At 50.9% G+C, this 23964-nt stretch overlaps 1 protein-coding gene across 1 annotated transcript in view; it reads right to left on the reverse strand.

The window, feature by feature from the left end:
- NACC2 (NACC family member 2) overlaps positions 1–22877 on the reverse strand; it is a 70098-nt gene extending 47221 nt beyond the window's left edge. The window contains exon 1 of the mRNA XM_064171582.1: positions 21973–22877. The gene's annotated coding sequence lies outside the window, so the exon portion shown is untranslated. The remainder of the gene's footprint in view (positions 1–21972) is intronic.
- Between the last annotated feature and the right edge of the window lie 1087 nt (positions 22878–23964).

Raw genomic sequence — 23964 nt, forward strand, 5'->3', positions numbered from 1 at the left:
TCATTGGACACTGGAATGGGCTGCCCGGGGAGGTGGTGGAGTCGCCGTCGCTGGAGGTGCTCAAGAAAAGCCTGGATGAGGCACTTGGTGCCATGGTCTGGTTGACTGGATAAGGCTGGGTACTAGGTTGGACTGGATGAGCTTGGAGGTCTCTTCCAACCTGCTCGATTCTATGACTAGAACAGATCTTTAAGGGTCCCTTCCAACTCAGACCAATGTGGATTCTATGACTAAACTCTTTCCCAACAGGGCCCAAGCCAGAGCCCAGCCCAGCACACTGAGCACCATTCACCAGCAGCCACCAACCAGATCCTTTCTGCTGTGGTTTATAAGGATCCTACCTCCTGCAGCACTGGACCAAGCACCACTTTGGGCTCTGTCAAGCTCCCAGAGGGAAGTGACAAGTGAGGACATGAGACAGGAGCCCCAGACCACAACCACTTTCACCTAAACCATGGCACCTCCAGCTCCTCAGCGGGAAACAACAAACCCTTTCAGCCAAATCGTTACACAATTGTGCTTGCAAGTTCCTCCCCAAACCCCCCCCTCCCAAATCCATAGTTCTGCGAAGGTAGGAGAGATCTCCCGGGAGAGGAGGCAAACAATATCCATGAGTTTCTCATGACCTTACAGAGATTGCCATGACAACACAGCTTCGATCCTCCAAACATGGATATATTCATTTGCACCAGGGTGATTGAGAATAATTAGAGTGAGATTCCCCGAGCCAGGGAGTCACAACCCAGCAGCAGCTCACAGCTCCGGAGCCCAAGTTTCGAGGGAAGCAGCCTCGAATTCAAATGTAAGAAAGAAAACCCACAACACTCTTTAGAGCCTCGTGACCTAATTCATTACAAAGAATGTCAGTTAGCAAACCTTTTAAATAAAACATTAAGCTAGAGGTAATTTGAAGCCTTGTGGATTTTGTTTTACTCAATTATTTTCTAATGCTTCGACTTGAAGAATAAATATGCAGAAATATTTTTAAGAACAGAACAAAAAAGAAACCCAAACCATGAAGGGTTTCATTTAATTCTCTTTTTTTTTTTTTCCAGGAGAGATGAAGACATTCAGACTAAAACCAAAACACCCTCAACCATGCCAGATGTTTAATTAAAACTCTGATGTCCTACAAGATCCTTCAAGGTTGTAGTATCTGCTTCTACAGCCCATCGTGCTTGCAGAGGCACAAGGAAGGGATCTCTGGGGATCAGCCAGTCCAACTCCCCCCAGTGAAAGCAGGGTCACCCACAGCAGGTTGCCCAGGATCACTATGTGTCTGCACCAAAAATGGGGGTTCTCTACAGCACAGGGGATGTGTGCTCAGCCCTGCTGTGGGATGTCCTTCCCTGGAGCATCCTGAGGCTGGGTGGTGCATCCCAGGAGAGCCCGAGGTTTTCACCCTGACCCACCACCACACACTGACACACTGAATGTGTCCTCACAGGGATGCTCTTGGAAACAGCAACACTTGAGGAGCACTTTCCTGTGCCTCTGCCTTCCTTACTGAACTGCTGGCTGCACAGATCAAACTCCTCCTTGTACTCCTCGCTTGCAGCAGCTTCTATCTCCACCCTGCCCTCCTGTCCATGAGCCAGCGGACAGCAGCTGTGATGCCAGTGAATCAGGCTGGGGACAAGAAGCTCTCCCCACCACGTCAGTGAGACACAGGATGTGACCACCATGGTACAGAGCAGCAGGACTCATTGCAGGAACATTACTGAACATCAACCAACACCAGTTCTCAGTCCAGGCTGCTTTCACCTGCACCATCCACTGAATCCCAGCAGTGTGAGTTGGAAGAGACCTCTGGGGATCATATAATCTAACCCCCCCAGCTAAAGCAGGGACACCCACAGCAGGTTGCTCAGGATCACAATGTCCAGGCAGGTTTGGAATCTCTCCAGAGAAGAAGGCTTCACAGCCTCTCTGGGCAGCCTGCTTCAGGGCTCCAGCACCCCCAAAGGCCAAGAAATCCACTCAGCACATCTGGAGGAAAAGACCTCACTACTTCAAGACATCCTTACATGCAATCTTTGTGAAAGCACAACGTGGTCCTCTCTCAGTCATTTAGGGGGTTCCAGTGTCTATCTCCAGCTCAACCAGCAGCCGTGAGCAGGACACACAGATGTGGTGCTGAGGGACGTGGTTCAGCACCAGACCTGGTGGTTAGATGATGGTCAGCCTCAATGACCACAGAATGGTTTGAGTTGGAAGGAACCTTAAAAATCAACCAGTTCCAACCCCCCTGTCTCAGGCAGGGACACCTCCCACTAGAGCAGCTTGCTCAAAGCCTCATCCAACCTGACCCTGAACACCTCCAGGGAGGGGCAGCCACAACATCCCTGGGCAACCTGTGCCAGTGTCTCACCACCCTCACTGGAAAGAATTTCTTCCTAATCTCCAGTCTAAATCTGCCCTCTTCCAGCTTAAAGCCATTCCCCCTCATCCTATCACTGCAAGCCCTGGTAAAAAGTCCCTCCCCAGCTTTCCTGTAGGTTCCCTTCAGGCATTAGAGGTCTTTTCCAACCAAAACGACTCCGTGATTCTATGACACCAGGAGATGCCCAGGGCAGGCCACAGGAAGCACAGGGCAGAGCCAACTCACTGCTGCAATTATCACATCACAACCACACCCTGGGGCAGTTTCAGGGCACTGAGAGTTCTCTGTGCCACCAAATGTGGCGTTTTGTGTTGGCAGGAGGTACCAACGGTGGCACCCACCTGAGCAGTGGTGTGCTACAACGGGCTACAAAGATGGTGAGGGGAGCAGAACATCTCACTGATGGGAAGAGACTGAGAGAATTTGGTCTTTTTAGTCTGGGAAAAAAAGAAGGCTGAGGAGGGGATCTCATAAGTGCTTGTAAATACCTACAGGGTGGGTGCCAGGAGGATGAGATCAGTCTTTTTCACTGGTGCCTTGTGACAGGACGAGGGGTAAGGGGCACAAACAGGATCACAGAATTAACCAGAAGAGACCTCTAGGATCATCGAGTCCAACCTATCACTTAGCCCTTCTAATTAATCCATGGCCTCACCCAGCCTCCTTTTGAACACCTCTAGGGATGGTGACTCCACCACCTCCCCGGGCAGCCCATTCCAATGCCAATCACTTGCTGTGAAGAACTTCTTCCTGATATTCAGCCTAAACCTTCCCTGGTGCAGCTTGAGTCTCTGTCTTCTTGTTCTGTCACTGGGTGCCAGGGAGAAGAGACTAATTCCACCTGGCTACAACCTCCTTTCAGGTAGTTGTAGAGAAACATAAGTGTAGAGAGTTCCATCTAAACATCCCAGGCAATCAGCAACAGAACAAGGGACACAGCCTCAAGTTGTGCCAGGGGAGGTCTAGGCTGGATGTCAAGAGGAAGTTGTTGGCAGAAAGAGTGATTGGCATTGGAATGGGCTGCCCAGGGAGGTGGTGGAGTTGCCATCCCTGGAGGTGTTCAAAAAAAGCCTGGATGAGGCACTTAATGCCATGGTCTGGTTGACTGGACAGGGCTGGGTACTAGGTTGGACTGGATGAGCTTGGAGCTCTCTTCCAACCTGCTTGATTCTATGAGGAGGAACTTCTTCAATTTAAGGCTGGCAGAGCACCTGAACACACTGCCCATCTCTGGAGACATTCAAAACCCACACCTGGATGTGTTCCTGTGTGACCTTCTCCAGGTGAACCTGCTTTGGCAGGGGGATTGGGCTCGATGATCTCCAGAGGTCCCTTCCAATCCCTACCATTCTGTGATTCTGTGCACATGGCAGAGATAAATCCCCCTCCTCGAGCACTCTTCCCCCTCCCTTCCACCATGGCCTTCCTGTCAAGATCGAAAACTCCTGATGAATCCATTTCTCTGCAGCAGAGAATCAAGAAGGATTAGCATTCACCCATCCTACCAGGGAAACCCTGCAGCTAGAGGTGGAGTCATTCAATGCCTGACCCTCCAAGCCTAAGTTGCCTGACGAATGCTAACTACAACTTCCAGCTTATTTATCTAATTTGGGTTGATTTTAAAACATTGAATTATCTAACCAGACACACATACAGGCAAAAAAAACCCCCCACAAACCAAACCAAAGCAAGCCTGAAAATTCCCCATGCTAGCAAAAAATGTCCTCTGCCATTTCAGGAGGCTGTAATTCAAGATATACCACTGAATATCACTGACTTTGCTCCATCTCCTCTGTCTTGAGAAATGCCTAACCCAAAGATTTCAAGAGAAAGGCTCCAGCTTTTCCCCAAATGATCTGAAATGCCTGAAAAATGGAGTCTGACAGTGAATGAGCCATTCCAGCCCTGATTGCACAGCCTGGAACTATGTTATTGTTTCAGCCAGTTACAGCAGTGATCAGGGTTTAATTGTGTCAATCAACTGACAATGGGAGCAGAACAGGCAATGGCTATAGAGCAAGCCCCTCAATTTTCATTTCTGCATTAGAAAAGGGCAGCTCTGAACTGATACCACCACTTCGTACCAAAAAATGTATGGGGGAGGGGTGAAGTCAGTGGTAAAATCTCCCACAACTTCAGCCAGGGCCAGGATCAATGTGCTGATGCTCAGAAACCTAAAGAAGGTGCCAAGGCTTCTTTAGGGCAGGACCACCCATCCCACCATGGGCATCTGTGGTCAGACCTTCCATCTCCCCTCACTCTGGATGGTCATACTGGAGCCAGCATTATAGAGAATTAACAGGGCAGCACATGTGTCACATGGGACACTTGGGGAGCCTGGCACTGTGGATTTAAGTCAGGTAGCTACAAGCTGCTCCTCAGGGTGATGGCATGGCAAAGGTCTTCTTGGTGTGTACAGGCTACAGAGACAGGCAATGAAGTTCAACAAATGCAAGTCCTGCACCAAAGGAGGAAAAAACCCAGGTACCAGCATAGGTACCTACCAGAAAGCAGCTCTGCAGAGAAGGACCTGGGAGCACTGGTGGCCAACTTCACCAGGAGGCAGCAATGTGTCCTCATGGCCAAGAAGGACAACAGTCTCCTGGGGTGCAGTAAGAAGAGTGTTGTTGGCAGGCTGAGGGAGGTTCTTCTCCCGCCCTTTACTCTGCCCTAATGAGGCCATGTCTGAACTCCTGCCTTCAGTTCTGGGCTCCCCGGGTTGAATGAGACAAGGAGCTACTGGAGAGAGTCCAGGGGAGACTACAAAGATGCTGATGGGTCTGGAGCATCTCTGTGAGGAGGAAAGGCTGAGAGACCTGGGGCTGTTTAGCTTGGAGAGCCTGAGAGGCGATCTGCTCAGTGCTGATCAACACCTAAAGGGTGGAGCCACTCTTTTCATTGGTGCCCAGTAACAGGATAGGGGGCAACGTGGACAAACTGGAACCCAGGAGGTTCCACCTAAACAGGGCAATGCTGCACACCCCTGCCCCTTGGAAACACCAGGATCACCCCTAAGTAATCCTAGAGAGTGACCAACACCCAAAAACTAACCAAGCCCACAGAGACTACCACAGAATGTCAGGGGCTGGAAGGGACCTCAAAAGGTCATCTACTCCCCCTGACAGAGCAGCATCATCTATACCAGATCACAAAGGAACATGTCCAGGTGGGTTTTGAATATCTCCAGGGAGAGAGACTCCACACCTCCCCTGGGCAGCCTGTTCCAGTACTCTGTCACCCTCACAGGGGAAAAGAAATAACCCTCCTCATGTCTAAATGAAACTTCCTCTGCCTCAGCTTGCACCACTGCCCCTTGTCCTGGCACTGGGCATCACCCAGCAGAGCCTGGCTGCAGCCTCCTGTCACTCACCCTGCACACATTGATAACCATTGATGAGGTCACCTCCCAGTCTCCTCCAAGCAGCACAGCCTCAGCTCCCTTAGGCTCTCCTCACAAGAGAGATGTTCCATTCCCTTCAGCATCTTTGTGGCTCTGCACTGGACTCTCTCAAGCAGGTCTAAGTCCCTCTTCAACTTGGGGAGGGCAGGCAGAACTGGACACAGTATGAAGCAACAACCTAAACACAAAAAAGCCTCCTTGAACCCAGGAGGTACAACAGCCTCCCAGGCAGCCCCAGCCCTGGCTTGAAAATTCCTCCTTTATCAGCCTGAGCTGAGAAAATCCAGCAGAAAGGCACAAATGGATTGTGCTAGTAAGCAGAAAAACTGTTACATCTTCTGAATGTAATTTTGCCAAAAGCCTCTGCACAGTTTTTTTTCCCCTCCTTCTCCTCTCCTCTCTCTCTTTCTCTCTTTTCTTTCTTTTTTTTTTTGGTCACGCTTTGCATTATGAAGGAAATTTCTTTTTTAGAAGAACAGGAGAATGATTTGCATAATATTCTTTGCAAGTTAATATCAGCCTCTGATAATGATCTCTGCATAATGCAGAAACGTTTGAGAAGACTGTTACAACACTAAGTAATCATATTTTAAATTATGTTTCCCTTTATAGAAAGGTGTTGCAAAAACACACAGACATGAAATCTGTCTGTTGAAGTCCCCAGAACCACCTGACCATCTTCCCACTATTCTACTGTTACAGATTGCAACACTGCCTTTCAAAACCTTACAAAACAAATTACGCTGCAACAGTCTGGCTTCACAGAAGGCAGAGCTTTTTTTTCCTTCCCCCCCCCCCCCCCCTGCTGATGCTCCTCCAGCACATTACATTTCACAAGAGCTTCTGATCTGCTGCAGGAGTTAAGCAAGGACCTAGAATTTCAGATGTAATACAACTGGAATCGTAGCATCAACCAGATTGGTTTTATGGAGCAGGCTCATTTACAGGTTTGTGTGAAGAAGGCTGTGAGGTATTTGACCCTATAAACCACCTGGACCTCTGAAAATCAGAGCCTTATTTCATAGAATCAGCCAGGTTGGAAGAGACCTCCAAGATCATGCAGCCCAACCTAGCACCCAGCCCTGGCCAAGCAACCAGACCATGGCACTAAGTGCCTCATCCAGGATTGGCTTTAACATCTCCAGGGATGGACACTCCACCACCTCCCTGGGCAGCCCATTCCAGTGCCAAGCACTCTCTCTGACAACAACTTCCTTCTAACATCCAGCCTAGACCTCCCCTGGCACAACTTGAGGCTGTGTCCCCTTGTTCTGTTGCTGCTTGCCTGGCAGAAGAGCCCAACCCCACCTGGCTACAGCCTCCCTTCAGGTAGTTGTAGACAGCAATGAGCCCTGCCCTGAGCTTCCTCTTCTCCAGGCTAAACAAACAGCTACAGCAACCAAGATGGATTTGCAGAACCACAGAATATTGGAGGCTGGAAGGGACCTCCACAGATCAGTGAGTCCAAACCCCCTGTGATGGTTTGGGTGTTCCCTGCCCCCCTGCACTTAAGAACATCACCCAGACTAGACTCAGCCACTCTGGAAATTGAAGACTGAAGCTAATATTTACAGCTTAGCACAATACACAAGTAGATACTTACAACATACATATCTATAGACAGATATATGTGAGTTGAAAGCTAATACAGAATCACAACAACCCTCCCAGAAACCAGAGTCCCCAGGAGGGGCTCCCAACCATTCTTCCCCCTTCTCCCACCCCTCTACCTTACCCCAGACTTTGCCTTATGTTCAAGGTGAGTTTGGAGAGTCTGCCGGGGGGGTAGGAAGCAGAAGGATTAGTCAGGCAGGTTAGAGAGGTGCATGCAGCCCAAAATCCAGAGAGAGACTCCCTTATCTGTGTTTATGTTCTTATATATCTCAGCAAGCCTATGAGTGCAGCAGACATCACCACTGTTTCCTTTTCACAGCCTAGCATCTAATTCTTCTCACCACAATATCCCAGCTAGGCTCAAACTAGCACATACATCTCAGCAAGCCTATGAGTGCAGCAGACATCACCACTGTTTCCTTTTCACAGCCTAGCATCTAATTCTTCTCACCACAATATCCCAGCTAGGCTCAAACTAGCGCACACTCACACACAAAGCAGGGGGAATGCATCCAGCAGGGTTTTGAAAGTCTCCAGGGAAAGAGATTCCACAGCCTCTCTGGGCAGCCTGCTCAGTGCTCTGCCACCCTCCCTGGAAAGAAGTTTCTCCTCATGTTGAGGTGAAATCTTCTATGTTCCAGCTTGTACCTGTTGCTCCTTGTCTTAATGCTGCAGACCACCAAAGAGATTGGCCCCAGCCACTTGACACCCACCCCTCAGATACTCATAGACAATGATCAGATCTCCTCTCAGTCTTCTCCACACTAAACAGCCCCAGGGCTCTCAGGCTGTCTCCACAGGGGAGATGCTCAAGTCCCCCAGTCATCCTCGTAGCTCTCCAAAGGACTCTCTCCAGCAGGTCTCTGTTTCTCCTGAACTGGGAAGCCCAAAATTTGACACAGTATTCCAGGTGTGGTTTCACTAGGGCAGAGCAGACAGGGAGGGGTTACACTGCCAGGTAACACCATGCAGCCCTGGGACATAGCCCCATTGCCAGCAGGGACTGGCTTGTCTGGGTTACTCACTCTGGCTGCAGAGCAGTAGGAATTAAGACTCTGCCACACAAAAAGGTGTCCCCTCTGGCAACCAGAACGCTTCCCAAAAGCTCTTTGTGGGATTAGGAATTGTCTGTTGCAGCAGAGATCTCCACCACCACCATTGTTCATGCCTAATGAGGCCAGGAACTACTCATAAAGAGAAGAGGTCCAGGAGGAAGCCATTTATCCAAGCAACCGAGCAGCATCCTATTAGATGTGGGCACCATTTCCCTCAACCCATCTCAAACAGGGGATGTGGGTGGGAAGCTAATGCACTTGGATATTAAATACTTAATATGTCACTAAGACTTAACAGCCACAGCCAAGTGGTTTAAACCTGAGCTAACCTTCCCTGAACTGGAAAGAGAAAAAAAAAAGCAAACCTGCAAAAGGCTTTCAGTGAGGTTCTGGAGACAGCCCTTGCACAAGGCAGTTCAGTACTGGAGTCACACTTTGGGGACACAAAGATAACACCTTCAGACCCATCTATTTACAGAGTGCACTGGGTTGGAAGGAACCTTAAAGATCATCTAGTTCCAGCCACACTGTTAAGGGCAGAGACACCTCTGCTAGACCAGGCTGCTTACAGCCTCATTTAACCCCATCTCAAACACTTCCAGGGATGAGGCATGCACAACCTGCTCAAGCCTGCTGATCATCTTTGTGGCCCTCCTCTGGACCCTCTCCATCAGGTCCATGTCAGGGACCCCACAGCTGGACACAGCACTGCAGGTGAGGTCTCACTAGAGCAGAGCAAAGGCCAGAATCACCTCCCTTGACCATACTTCTTTTGATGCAGCTCAGGATGTCACTGGCCTTCTGAGCTGCAAGTGAGCATTGTTGGCTCACGTCCAGTTTCTCATCCATCAGTACCCTCAAGTCCTTTTCTGCAGGGCTGCTCTCTATCACATCATGCCCCAGCCTGTATTGATATGGAGGATTGCCCCAAGCCAGGTGTGGGACCTTGCACTTCACCTCATTGAACCTCCTGAGGTTCCTCTAGCCTGCTTCTCCAGCCTGTCCAGGTCCCTCTGGATGGCATCCTGTCCTTCAGTCACATCAACTTGCTGAGGGTGCACACAAACCATGTAATGGACCCAGAATTGGAGGAAAGGAGGAGGCAGGATCCACAGCTGTGCTCCCAGGAGTGTTGCCATGCAGTATCAGTGCTGGCAATTGCCCCCAGATGCAAGTGTCCCCAGCCTCTGCCCAGAGCATCCTCAGGAGGTGCACAGAGAAGTACACACAGTCCAGCAGTGCTGCCCACATCTCCAACATATAGAACAGGGCAGCATTCAGCACTGAGGGTGGGTGGGTGAGTGGCTTTTCTCCCACCTACAAAACTAAGTCTCAGATTCAAATACCAGCTTGGTGCAGAGAAAACAGCCTCTTGCACATCACAGTGAGCTTGGCAAGGCAGAGCTGCTGCACTTGGTATGGAAATCCTAACAGAGACCTGGGAACATTCCTCTCCCCTCCAGGTTCTGGAAACTCACATGATTTGTCCAACAATCTTCACCAACTGGCAGGATAAGAACAACCAGCCTAAGTTCTCAGACCACAGACTGGCTACATAGTCTTTAGGGAAGCATTTCAGCAAACACTTGCTTCTTGGTGTTGCTGGTTGCAGTGTCACCACCCATGCACACACTCAGATGCCTCTGCAAGGCCTTCCATCCACTCCTTTCTTTCTCACACCAGCTCATAGGGGATGCAGTTGCACAGAAAGCCCTCAAAGAGGCAACCACCTCACACACAAAGCCACCAACACCTCCAGCTGCATCTCCAGCAGACCTGCAGAGGGTCTCAATGAACAGCATCAATTTCCTCACCTCTCCCAGTACCAGCTCCAAACTGATTCTTCCTAACACTACAGCACAGGCAGGATCCCAAGGTGAAGCCCTGACCACTCAGGGACACCAAGCAAAGCCAGCAGCATTGGCAATTTGTGCTTTTCAAACATTGCAAGCAAATCTCTCCCTTCCTACCCCAAACTGTCACATCCATCCAGATCGGCTGTGGCACCACCAAAAGCGATTCGGATGCCCCTACCCAGCCCTCTGCATGCCAAACTCAGTCATCACCTGGACACCAGGAAGAAAGCTTCTCCGTAGCCACTGGCATGTGAGCTTGGGAGATCACAGGGGTGTGGAAACCACCTCCTGAACTGCCTGAACCAAATATTTTTCTTGCTCCTGCTGCACGTTGCATTTTACATAACATTTCTGAGACACGGAGGAGGAGGAGGAGGTTAGGAGCAGGCTGGAGGGTGGGGAGCAGACAGGCAGCTCACCCACTGTCTGCCAGGCATCCAAACGATTTCCACAGCACATGTCCATGCTGCACACTCAAGGGAGGCTGCGGGAACACAGCTCCTGTTGGGCTGGCACTGGACATCAACTTGTGTGGCTTTGTAAATCTGTTGAGCTGTATGAAAACTGCTGATGAATGTGGGGGGGTGGGGTGTAAATACCAGTTTGGAGGTGTGAGTGCCACAGTGGTACCAACAAATCATGACTTACATTACATAAAACTTTACCAAAGAGGAGGAAAGGCTACTAGCATGGTTTTGTTGTTTCATATCACTTAAAAAGCAACGTGATGCATAATCACAAGTGGACAAATGGCCCACTGTAGTGGTCCTCTGTGTTTTGTTGGTGGCCAAGCAGAGAAACTAATGGTCAATGCTCTGGCTGAGCTGTGGTGGGTGCCTGGCCTGAACCAGACACACTCAGAGTGCAGGTTCTGTTCTGGGTGCAGAACAGGAGTGAGCAATACTCAGAGCTCATCACAGCGTCAGGCAGGTGGTACCCAAGAGCCTGCAGATCTTTTCTCATCTCTCAGACAGGAGGTCCCTGCCAAGAAGCCCTTCTGTAGGGGCTGGCTGTCCCTGCAGTGATCAGGTGAGCACAGACTGGATCTTTCTAAACAGTGTCCACTGGACTTTGGTTAAAGGTAACAATTAATGGCGTTGGCCAGACCTGTGAGCCAAGACAGAAACCAAAGAGCTCTGGTCTGCCTGCAGCAAACAACCTATGCGTGCAATGTGACCGCTGCCAGCACTGCTCAGCTCCAAGCCCTGCTGTGCACACTGCTGCTCCAAGGAGGACACGCAGTGATGTCACCACTTGGTCCCTCCACCCCTTCCAAACCACACTGCTCTCCTGTTCCACTGTCCCAGGCTCAGCTCCTTTTCCGAGAGCAGAAAGCTAAGTCCTCCCTTCTGCGTTCCTCATGGCAAACACAGCAGTCAGCAAGCACCGTGGGACGCACCTCCCCTGCGGCCACCGCAGACAAGACAGCCAGGCCAGGGATGGAGGTGGAAGATACATGAGGAAACTTCCTAAATTTGATTGCAAAAAAATATTTAGGAACATACTAAGTGGCTTGGATACCTCCAGCTGCTTTCTGCAGAAGTGTCCAAGCCTGTGAAAGGGCTCAAACGGGCACCATAAGCCCAGAGGGAAGGATGGACACTGACATGGGCATTAAAGGCAGCAAGGTATCAACTGACCTTACCCACAGCCATGGTGGGCTCTGAAAAGGCAACAGCTTGAGATGCACACAACACCCATGTTCCTCTCCAGGCTGCTGCTCACTGGGGAGCAGAATGGGACAGTGTGGTACAGGCTCTCCCCCAAACCGCTTCATGAACCTTCAAGGATATGAGACTGGAAACCTTAATAACGCCACGCAAGGACAGAAAAACTGCTTTGTGCTGACACCAGATTGCAATATGGAAGCAGCAGGGTTGCCACTATTAGTGGATCTGAAAGCCACCCAGAGCCAAGCCAGCTCAGCTGGCAGCAAAAGGTCTCCAGCTCTCACTGCCCAGCTCCAGGGTAGACCAGCCTGGGCCCTGACACGCTGCAAACCCAAAGCACTACATGGGCTCGATCGACATTTTTATTAGTGCACAATCAAAAACACCAACAAAAAACCCCCCACCAAAACCCAAACCAGCCAACAGTCATCTGCAAGACCTGTTATTAGATTGCTTGAAATGACTTGAAATTAAATTCCCAGGCAGAGATTTTATTGGACTGCTCAGCTATTGATTCTGGTGAGCTTCTTGCTCAGTCTGCGACACAGAAATTCACCTTGCTACAAATCCCACCTGTGTGCTAGGCCAGGAGCACACACTTGGGAACGTTTGGGGTTGCTTTCTGCTGCTCACTCTTCCTTGGCCTACAACTGCCAGAGCACATCAATAAAATCAGCCAGGAATTTCAAACAGTCATTTCTTTGTTCCCTGTCTGCATGCCTGCTGCTGTGCTGAGAGATGGAAGAGCACGGGAAGCCTCAGTGCCCTTGCAGGAGAAGGAGCATGAAGCACAGAAGCCACAGACCCCATCTCTTTCTTGGGTGGTCAACTCCATGGCAGTCATCACCTGGCTCAGCCTCTGAGGGCTTCCAGATCAGGCTTTCAGGTACATCTTGACAGACTCCCATCCCTCAGGAATTTCCTCCTGGAGCAGGATCTCCATGGGACTGCAGGTTGGGAGGGCAGAGACAGAGGCTGAACACACCAAGATGTTCTGTTGGTCTTTGTCATTCTAGGGGGCAATTTCCCTTCCCATTCCCTATGGCTGCTTATCCTGACTGAAACAAACACTGCTGGTTTCACCCAAGGGCACAAAACAGCACCCTGGGGTATGCCTGTGTCAGCACTACACCCCCAGCTCACCCAGCCAGCAGAGCTGGGACACAGAGAGGTCACACTCCAGTGAGGTCTTCTCCATTCATGTCAAATAAGATGACTTTGAATCCTTCACCCAAATCCTCTCAGGTTATAAATCTATGAGACACTTGAATGCTTGACTCAAGACAACAACAGTATAAATTATCTTTTAACCCACATAAGAAAAGGAATGGAACAGTCAAACCTCAGCCTCTGCTGTGTGTGAATAGCTGGTTCAGAGCTGCAAGCAAACCCTTCCATCGCCCCAGCCGCCCAACACCCAAGGGCCTGTGATGAGCTGCCAGCAGCACGCTCTGTGCTTCACAGCTCACTTCACAAGGCATGAACCCAGCCCCAAGAAACCACCATCGTTTTCTCCAGCCCCTGCAGATGTTTCAGCTCAAGCAAGCCTTCTGGCCAGCACACCAACACCCACTCCCTTGCTTGCATGCCCGTGCAGCAGAGCACTGTGCGATGGCACCGTGAGCTCGAGGAGAGCAGAGCAGCTCCTGCAACATCCAAATTCCTGTGTAGCTTATTTCAATAGTTCTTAAACTCATGCTTGTAGCAGAAAGGCAAGCTGGGCTGCTACTCCATTCCTCCCTCATCAGGATCCTTCCAGTTACAGCTCATCCCTGGATTTACAGCTTCATGAGGCACATAGAATCATAGAATGCATTCAGTTGGAAGGGACCTTTAAAGGTCATCTAGTTCAACATCCTTGCATTAGCAGGAACATCCCCAGTTAGATCAGGTTGCTCAGGACCCATCAAGCCTGACCTTGAATATCTCCAGGGATGGGCAACCTGATCAGTGTTCCACCATCCTCACAGTACAAAAACTTCTTCCTGAAGCCCACATCACTGCCTTGTTAGCAGCATGCCCAACCCATTAGCAGGTCACTGTCCCACCCCCACACTGGGAAGAGCATTTGTCTTCTTCTCTAAAGCACCCATCCTTCCTGACTTCTCCAGCATCCCACAGGAGATGTGAAGCTCTTGGACAGCACAGGGCAAAGCTCTAGAGAAGGTGTCCAGGAGCCAAGAGAGTCTCAGCCTGGGGCTGCCCAGCACAGAGTGTTCTGGATGGGCTGGAGGCTTGGCAAGGCTGGAGAGGCCAAGTGCAGCCTGTGGTGCACTGGAGCCATGGCACAGGTCCTGGGAGCTGTCTGATGAGTCAAGAAGTCCCATTGCTCGATTCACTCCACAGCCTGTGAATTAGTCAATCCTCCTTTCGCCTACCCTGCAAACTTGGAGGGGGGGGGGGGCTGGCCCCCAACCAAATATTGTGCAAGCTGCAAAATAACTATTTAAAAACCTCTCAAAACAGTTAATTTGTAGGAATTACTATTTTGGAGGAACAGGGGGGAAGCTGAAGCTCTAACAGCAAATAGTTAGTTGCTGCTCTCCAAGAGCCTTAAAAAGCCTTCCTCCTACCATCCCACTCTGGCCCTTCTCACGTTTCACTGGGATAAACCCAAGCGGAGCATGGTGCTCGCGTCCAGCCCAAGGTCACAGTGACAGCCAAGCTGCCCAGGAGGAGCCCAGCCTGCTGCCTCCTAGGGCTCTGCCCCCCACCACCAATGTTTCTGAGCTGTGAAGCAGCACTCCATGGGCAAGACCTTCCCACGGCAGAAAGAGCATGGGCAGGATGCAGGCAGGGGAGTGACGGAGCCAGGAGGCTGTCTTCCATCGGCTTCATTTCCACGGACACCCACACGGAGAGCTAATGCAAGCTTCCCAACTTCTACTTTTTCAGAAGGCTTTTTTCTCTTTCCCTCCTTTTCTTCCCCCCCACCCACCCCTCGGTTTTAAAAATCCAATTATAGCAGAAGTCTCTCAGCAGGGGTCAGTGTGGAATAAGAATCGCCTGAGTTAATGGACACGAGACCAAGAGAGATGAATGCCTAAATGGTTTCAAAAGTTGTGTGATGCCAATTGCATTAACATTTTAATTGTAATGTATCTTTTTAATCTCCTTTCACACTAACGGGTTTTATATGCTTTAAAAAAAAAAAGAGGGGGGGGAACCCAAACCAAAAGTGCTGACAACAAAAATTATCAACACACCAAAATTAACAGAGGGAACTGAGGAGATGTAATGGGAGCAGAATGAAATGCAGAAACCTGCGTTAATGATGCATTAAGAGCGGGGACTGGACTCAGACAAGAGTCAGAAATTCAGTGCTGCAGCTGCATGTCCTCTCTTTCCCTTCCAACCATACTCAGCATGACCCCAGACTTTTTAGCTGTGCTGTGCTGAAGCAATGACCCAGACAGCATTCCCAAACGGATGCATGGATTTAGTCCCACCACCACCACCCCCCTGCCGCCAAAGCATTAAACCTGGTAATTAATCTAATTTAACCAGAGTGATTTACCAGAGCAGCAGCTCCAGAGGAGGCTTCTGCTGCTGGTGCTGTCCATCACCCTACTGATGAACAGCACTGAAGCTGCTGTCCCCACTCAGCAGGCTCAGGTACCACGGACACAGCAGCACCCACAGGGAGCGATGGATGCAGCTAGAACCACCGTGCAAAAATTTATTTTCCTTAATTAGAAGACAATTAAACCTAAGCAGCAATGTTTCATTAAGCATGGGCATGTACTGATGCTCCTAGCATGCAAAACAGGGAGGGCGGCAGAAAAGGAGAAGATAATTGCAAGGCAGACAGATGAAGTTACAAGCAACTTTTCCTAGTAGGAATGAGTGAGCAAGCCATGCAGATGCTTCCACTGCCTGTGAGTCCGAGTTGCAGCCACAAGAGCAGCGTAAAAACCACAACATTTTACTTCACAGTCCATGAGAACTTGTTAGAAGGGAGAAGATCTAGGCAGAGCGCTAAAAAAGCCTCCATACAATCGTTAGGAAACCATAAAACCTTAGGTTTGCAATGAGAATGTGACTGCAAGCATAACTATACCAGAGCAGAACCAAAAAGCACATCATTGGACGTAGAGATAGTCCTAGCTGCTGCAGACAATGCAGCACTGAGGCAGGGTTCCAGTCAAGGGGCACCTCTGAAAAGCAGTTACCCCTGTTGGCAGGAAATTCAGTCCAGCAGGAGCTCAACCACAAGCCTTATACACAAGCAAAGTGGAGGGGTTCACAGGGAAACAAGGCAGACACACACAACCCATCCTGCCAGAGGGGCTTCTTCTGCTGGAAGAGTCTCCCACCCAATGCTGAAGGTCTCCCATCCAACACTGGCCAGACCCATCTGCCTTTTCCTTTGGGAACGAAGCCATTTAATCACCTTCAAACGCCTCAAACCTCATTCCCCGCGTCTTTTGGGCACCTGGCCATCGCCTTCTGTGCGGCACGCCTTGAAATGCCAACCCTTTATTTATACACCTGCGTGTTCCACCTCGATGCAGCATAATCCCTTCAGAGCTTAGCACCCTGGAAAGCAGCGAGCAAGGAAACATTAGCGCTCCTCTGCCGTGTCATCGCTAAACAGCTCAGCAAGGAATTATGTTCTTCCCCAACCTGGCCCTCCTTTCCCTAATGCTTCGTATAATCGGAGCGTAAATGTTTGTCCTATGACAGAGAGAACTGGCATGTAAAACATGTGCCCCCACACAATATATATATAACCAAGGCTGCCATATGCTTCCCCAGTGGATACCATGAGAGGAACGCGTGCGTGGAGCCCAGCCAGCGCTGGCACCCGAACACAGGACCCTTTCCACACAACTGCTCTGCCACCGAGCCCACGAGCCCGAGGAAGCACAGAGTCGGGCACATTTCACTTGCAATTCTTCACACACGCTGCTGCTCTTTGCTGCGCTGCCGAAACTCGGTCTCCAGACGCCCAGGGATGAAAAACATCTGGCTCCTCTCCCCCAATCGATAGACCCAGAAGAGCCCTGATTGCTACAAATGAGATGCTGCGAGGAAACCGAGATCTTTTTCTTCTCCTGTTTTTGCAAATGATTAATAGGTCCTGATATTGGCTTGATTGCTGGGGGGATGACACCGGGAGGTGAAGTATTTAATCTCATCCCAGTGACTATATATGGTCACTGGGATGGAGTCACCTCCCTCTGCTCACGCTCTGCTGCCCTTCGCTCCTGGCACTGGCATCCGCAGCAAACTGGCAGGACTCAGGCACGGTGCCGGCGAGCCAGAAGTCAGCAGACTCCCCACGATACTCTGCTTTCACTCTCCCCTTTTCCCAGTTTTTGGGTGGTTGGAGTTTTTTGTGTTCTGTTTTGGGTTTTTTCTTTTTTCTTTTTTTTTGTGGGGCTTACAACTTCAAAGATCTTAAAATGAGAGGAAAAAAAAACAGAATAAACAAATGCTCAGAAAGAAAACCTAAAACATTTTAATGGTGCTTCGTAGAGAATTGTTGCATGGGAGAAGGGGGGGGGAAAAACCCTCTCAACTGTACTTCTGTTTAAATGCACAGTTCATAATAGCTTAGAAGTCAAAAAAATACATATATATAAAGAAAAAAAACCCCAATCCTTCTGTGAAAAGTGTATCAATTTGTTCAGCCCACACACAGTGGCTTGTTATTGGAGGGTAGTTTGTGGCTGCTGAAGCAGTAGCAGTGATTTCTGTCCTACTCCCCTCCCTCCCCATCCACCCACTTCAGGGAAAAGAAATGCACTGAAATATTTGTCTTCATAGGAAACGAAACGCAAAAATGCACTTGACATGCAAATTGTTTTGAAAAGTCTGCCGTGAGGACCTCTAAAGAAGACTGAAGCCAAGCGGTGATGTCTGCGAGCAGCCCTGGGAACACGCACAGCACCGCGGCCGTGCCAAGCGCTATTTATCTTCATTTTATCCCATTGAGCCGCCAGCTTTCGGGGGGTCTCGGTCACCGTACCAAGTAATTGCTCTCGTCACCACCAGCCCTAATGCTTCCTCCAGGGAGAAGCGAGGAGGAAAAGCTGGTGCTGTGCACGGGCTGCAAACCACCACAGTCCCCACAGCCCTCCTGCCCTCGCTGTCTGTCAGTCCATCTGCAGAGCAGCCTCCAGCTCAGCCAAAAGCGGGTATGAGGAGGAATGTGGTCCCTCCAGCGGGATGAAACCTCCCGCTAGGGAAAAGAAGGAAGCTCCACACGCTCCTTCCATCACCCAGGGCTCTACGTGGTAGGCCGTGTCCCAGCAGTCCAGTTTTTATTACCTCCATCCCCATTTAGGAGTAACCACATGACAAACCCGCGCACAGCAGAGCTCGCCCAGGGACTGCCTCTCTCTCTCTCTCCACGGGACCAAGGCATTTTAGCAACTTTGCCCTTAACAGCAGCCAAAAGGCCGTTAAGACTGAATACACGATTGCATGTTTGATTTCTGTCCTGCCTTAAAGCAAAAAAAAAAACCCCACAAACCCGAATCCAGACAACAAGTTGAACTTCCCAAATAAATAAATAAAGAGAGGGCTAATGAATCACAGTTCCTAGCAAATGAGCAATTGCAGTTGACACAATGAATTATGCCTGAAGCAAGCTGGGAAACATATTTTGCAAATGATCTCATCCACAGGCAAACCTGGCATGACACTTGATTTGCTAAAAAAGACACAAAGCCTGTCAAAATTCCTGTCACTCCGCAAATAAAAGTCAGGTAGAGAAAAACCAACAGCCTCGCCCTCTTCTAAGCACGCTTCACCTATTTCTCAATTGCTCCGCAGGCTTGAGTGGAGAAAAGGGAAGAAAAAAAACTAAACCAACACCCCAAAAACCCAACCCCAAACCACCTCCTTTAGGTGTGCCCGTCCCAGATGGGGGCTGAAGCTGTCAGAGCTGCTTTCACTGCCCTGGATGAAGAAAAGACAGGCTGGGAAGCTGCTTTTTGGGTGGCAGTTTGAGGTTTTGCTCATTTGGGTCTAATTTGAAGGGTAATTGCAGCAGGATCCAGCGCTCTCGCTGGCCACTAGGTATGGCTGGGAACTTAAAATTTAATTTCCTCCAGATGAATGCCTGTGTTTTATTCCTCCTATTTCATGCAACTCAACTGAAGGAAACGTAGGAAAATAAGGAAGGTGCAGAAGCTGTTCAAATGCAGCCCCCCCGCCCCCTCCCTGCTCCTCATGATTGCTGCAGCTTTCCAGGACCAGTTCCTTACAGCCCATCTGACTTCCCCACCGAAGAAGCTGGCTGGCTCAGCAAACCTGGGAAAATTCAAACCCGTGGCTGAAGCCTCCTTCTAACCCCATTTTGTCAGGCCTGGGTATTTTTAAACACAGGCATCATGCAGAGCAAAGTGGGAGCAAAGCCACATCCCTTTCGTGCAGGGGCCTTTGCTGTGTTTGTCCCCAGTCCACAGCATCCATCGCTGCGTACCCCAGAGCCCCCAACCAGGTTCAGTCCTGGGATGCTCTCAGGCACAGTACATCCCCGTGGAGCAATGCAGCCCTCCAGAATGCCTGGCAGGGAAAGCAGACTGTACAACCAGGATAAAATAACTCCCTTCTGAGGGAAGATGGGCTGTGTCCTCAGCCAGGGAAGCATGCACCAGTCTGGAGGCTTCTCTGAAGCAAACCCAGAGCTGAGTGGGCTCTGCAAGGAGTTACCTCAGTGCCTCTTCTCCGAGTGCCAACAGACAATGTCACTGTCTCCTGACACCTTGGCTTGGGATCTGAACCAAAACTAGTCCAGGAAGGACTAACTTGGACCGTACAGACCGGTTCCTTCATCCTGAAGGAGAGGGGATTTTTCTTTTCAGGACTTACTGGCTGTACTGATGCTCCACCTTGCCCACATTGGCAGCATGATCACCCCATGGGGATGCCCACAGTGATGCTGACCTGTCACTGGCACCTGCTGAGAGCAACCAAAATCTTCCCCACCTTGCACCAAACCTAAAGAGACTCCCCCAGGAAAACACAGAGTCATGGTTGGGGGAGTGAAAAGGCTTTTGCATTGCATGAGGGCACTGAAAACATCCCCTCCACCAGCATGTGCATCCTATCTGAAGGTGTCCAGCTTCGAGGAACAGAGAAGGACTCTGGGAGAAGCTCCAGGAGACCCAAGCAACCCCAGCCTCCTCAAAACACAGTGCCTGGACAGTAGGGGAAGCATGTCCTGGCCCAAAAGGGTGATGCCTAGGGAAGGGGACCAATGTTTGAGAACCAGCAGGGTTTTGGGGAATGCTACTCTGGTCTAAACACAAACCATGGGTTTCACCCCAGAAAGGTCCTTCAGACTATGTGGAGACCCTTTCACTTCTGTGCTTACAGATGTCTGACTCCTACTCAACTCCCTGCAGCATTCAGCAAGCCTTGGAAGCTTTCTTTGAGAAATTTTAAGTTCTAGAAATCCTTCAGTGTTCAAACAGGACAACTTTTCTCCCATGAAGTCTTAATTCTAAGGAGGAAAACCCCCAGCCGCTGTAGTTACAGAAAACCAACTTCTCATCAGGAGAAGGAGAAAATCCCTAATTATTTTCTGTTTACTTCAAATCAAACTATTACTACCTCCATTATCCACACCCTGAGGTCACAGACTTGCTGTCCTAAGGCTGGGCAAACAACAGCAATTCAGCTCAGAAGGACAGGCTCAGCTCCTTGGAGTTGGAGGGGTTGATTTAGCAGCAGGCTATGAGGAAGGCAGATAATTCGGGGTTAGCTCTGGAGCAGGACAGGTTGTCTCTGGCACCAGGGACCCCGCGGGGATCACCCAGCCGCTGTCGGCCCCACCGCCGGGCAGCCAGGGTGCAGGGCAGCAATCATTCCAGCTTATTTACCCATCGCAGCTTCTCCTCCTGTTTAATATTTCAGCTGGAGGAGGTAAACCAGCACGCCAGCCCCTCAATTACGCAGGGCGCAAGGCAAACACTTGGCAGGCACCGAGCACATCAGGCTGCCCACAGACCTCGCCAATACCTCCCGAAAGGAGGAGAAGGGGAAAAAAGGGGGGGGGGGAAAATAAAAAGGACTATTCAAATGAAGGACTCAGCGGGTAATGGAGCCTTGGCTGCAAGAGAGCCTGCACTTTGCTGGTGGTGGGTACGGGCGAGCCCGCGACGTGCCGCTGGCGTTTTATTTCCCTACAGCAGGGGAAGGTGTTTGGAGAAGTCCTTGAGCACAGCAAACGCACTTTAACCACCGCAGGCTGCAGACTGCAGCAGGCAGGGGAACGCGCCGGCGCTCCGGCAGCCCTACCCCGAGCAAAACCCAACCACTGACTCCACTTCTTCCCTCTTCAGGCACCAGCCAGCAGATGAATACTCTGCCCGGGGTCTCCCGTGGATGCGGGGAGGACGGACACGCAGCTGCCCTGTCCCACCGCAACCCCCCGACCACGGGAGGAGGGCACCCAGCAGGCACCCCAATGACCTTTGGGATGGCTCCTGAACTCCGGGCTGGGGCGTTGGGCTGGGCTGCGGCGGGGGGGTGGGTTCATGCCTCCCCTTTCCCAGCGTTTTCTTCCCCCGGGGAGGGAAAGCCGAAGCCTGTGGGAGCCTTCAGCCACCGAAGCCCGACCCATGCAGCCCCAGCGCAGCTTCCCAGCCAGGAACGGCCCCTGACCGCCTCCTCCTCCCCACGCTGGTGCCGGACTTGCAAACGCAGCAACGACTGACCCCAGTCACCCCCGAAACCCCTTCCCGCGGCCGGACCGGGGGAAGCCCTGCCCGCCATGGTCACCCCTTCCCCCAGAATCCCCCCTCGCCCCCCGCTTTCCCGATCCAGCCCGGCCCACCGGTAGCCGCAGCGGGCTCGGCACACTGGCGTTCCCCCGCTCCGCAGCGGCGTGAGGCGGCTCGCGTGGCTCTGCCCGAGTTTTAACCCGGAGGGGGCTGCTACTTACTACCACACAGGAGAGGGGGATGGCGGCCGCGCTGCCCTGCGGGGCCTGCCCTGCACCGCCCCGCTGCCCTCCCGCCGGGGTCCCGGCGCTCACCTGCGGGGCCCGGCCCCCGGACGCTGCCCTGGGCCTAGCGGCGGCGGGAGCCGCGGTCCCGGCGGCGGCGGCGGCAGGAAGTGATTCCAGCCGCTCCTCACATGGACTTTCCCTGACCTCGCCCAGCAGCGCCGGCAGCAGCAGCGCGGCCGCCGCTCACTGCCGGCCCCGACGGCACCGGGCCGGGCCGGGGGGCGGGGGGGTGAGGGGAAGAGGGGCGGGAGCGGCGGGAGGTGGGACCCGAGCGGAGATTGGGATAGGGGGGCCCGGTCGCACCTCCCGCCGCCGCGCTCCCGGGGATGCCCCCGCCTGGGGAGGGACTGCGGGAGGGGAGGGACCAGGACCGGCAGCCCCCCAGCCCCGCCGACCCCCGGGGGCATCGCCGGGAGGGGCGAGGTGCGGGCACGGGCGGGGCACGGGGCGGAAACCTGTGTCAGGTCACCTCATGTCACTTCATCTCCTTTCATCTCATTCTGTTGGTTGGTTTGCGGGGGGTTGGTTTTTGAGTTGTGTTTTTATTCTTTCAATTTCATTTTCATATTTTATTGCCATTCTAATTTTTATTTTGTGCTTTTTTTCCCGTGTTAATTAAACTCAATTACTTTATTTCATTATTAGTTTGTTTTATTTTGCTGTATTCTAGTTTACCTTATTTCGATTTTCAGTTAATTTTATTCCTCATGCTTTAATTTTTTTCATTTATCTTTTTCTTTTCTTGTTTTATTTTTCTTTTTTACCACATGTAAGTCCATTTTATTGTTTTTCTTCCTTACTTTTGTTCTGCTCTTTTCTTTTTGGTTGGGTTTATTTTTCATTTTATTATTTCTTTTTTTCCTTCATTTCCCTGATGTGAAACCTGCAACACTCCCAGTTACCACCAGCCCTGCTCTCCTCTCCCATCCCTTTCTCCTCTCCTATTTCCCTTCTCTACTCCCTCCTCTCCTATCCCCTTGCCCTCTCCTACCCCCATATCATTTACCATCCCCTTATATCCTCTTCCATCCCTTTCTCTTCTCCCATCCTGGAGAAGAGGAGGCTCAGGGGTGACCTCATTGCTGTCTACAACTACCTGAAGGGAGGCTGTAGCCAGGTGGGGTTGGGCTCTGCAGCCAGCAACCAGAAACACAACAAGGGGACACAGTTTCAAGCTGTTCCAGGGGAGGTCTAAGCTGGATGTTAGGAAGAAGTTGTTGCCAGAGAGAGTGATTGGCATTGGAATGGGCTGCCCAGGGAGGTGGTGGAGCTGCCATCCCTGGAGGTGTTGAAGCAAAGCCTGGATGAGGCACTTAGTTCCATGGTCTGGTTGATTGGCTAGGGCTGGGTGCTAGGTTGGACTGGATGATCTTGGAGGTCTCTTCCAACCTTCTTGATTATATTCTATTCTAACAAAAAAAAAAAAAAAGGAAGTATTCCTTTCTCCTCTCCCATCCCTTTCTCCTCTCCCATCCCTTTCTCCTCTCCCAACCCCTTCTCCAAACCCTTCGAAGTGTTCCCCACAAAAGCAGAGTTACTTGAGGTGGGGCTGCTCAAGACCGGTGGGTGACTTTTCACTCTAAGTCTCATCCTCTAGCCTAAAGAATAAATAAGTAAATAAAGTCCCTTTGCTTTGTTGCTTCTCTAAACCCAAAATATTAAAATGAGCTGACCCATTTGCATGATTGAAGCAGGCAGTGTCAGCTCTGTGGCTTCCAAACACATTTCAAAGCAACAACTGAACCATCTTTCAAGCATGAGCTTCTTCCTGGCTGTTTCGTGTCAGAACTTCTTTGACTCTTGAAGTTTCTTTCCTCTCTCCCTCTCCAACATTTATCACTTCGAGGCTGCCTTAAAAAATCTGCAGCAAAATATCCCCATATTTTAAAACTCATCTCTGGATGCCTCCAACTGCTCAAGGCTGAGGAATTTCATTAGCACTTGACACTTCAAAGGCAGTGCCAGGTCAGGACAAACATGTTCCCTTTGCTGCATGAGATAAAATTGGGGTTTTTTTTA

This window comes from Pogoniulus pusillus, chromosome 35 (genome assembly GCF_015220805.1).
Source record: "Pogoniulus pusillus isolate bPogPus1 chromosome 35, bPogPus1.pri, whole genome shotgun sequence".
In the NCBI taxonomy this organism is placed as follows: Eukaryota; Metazoa; Chordata; class Aves; order Piciformes; family Lybiidae; genus Pogoniulus; species Pogoniulus pusillus.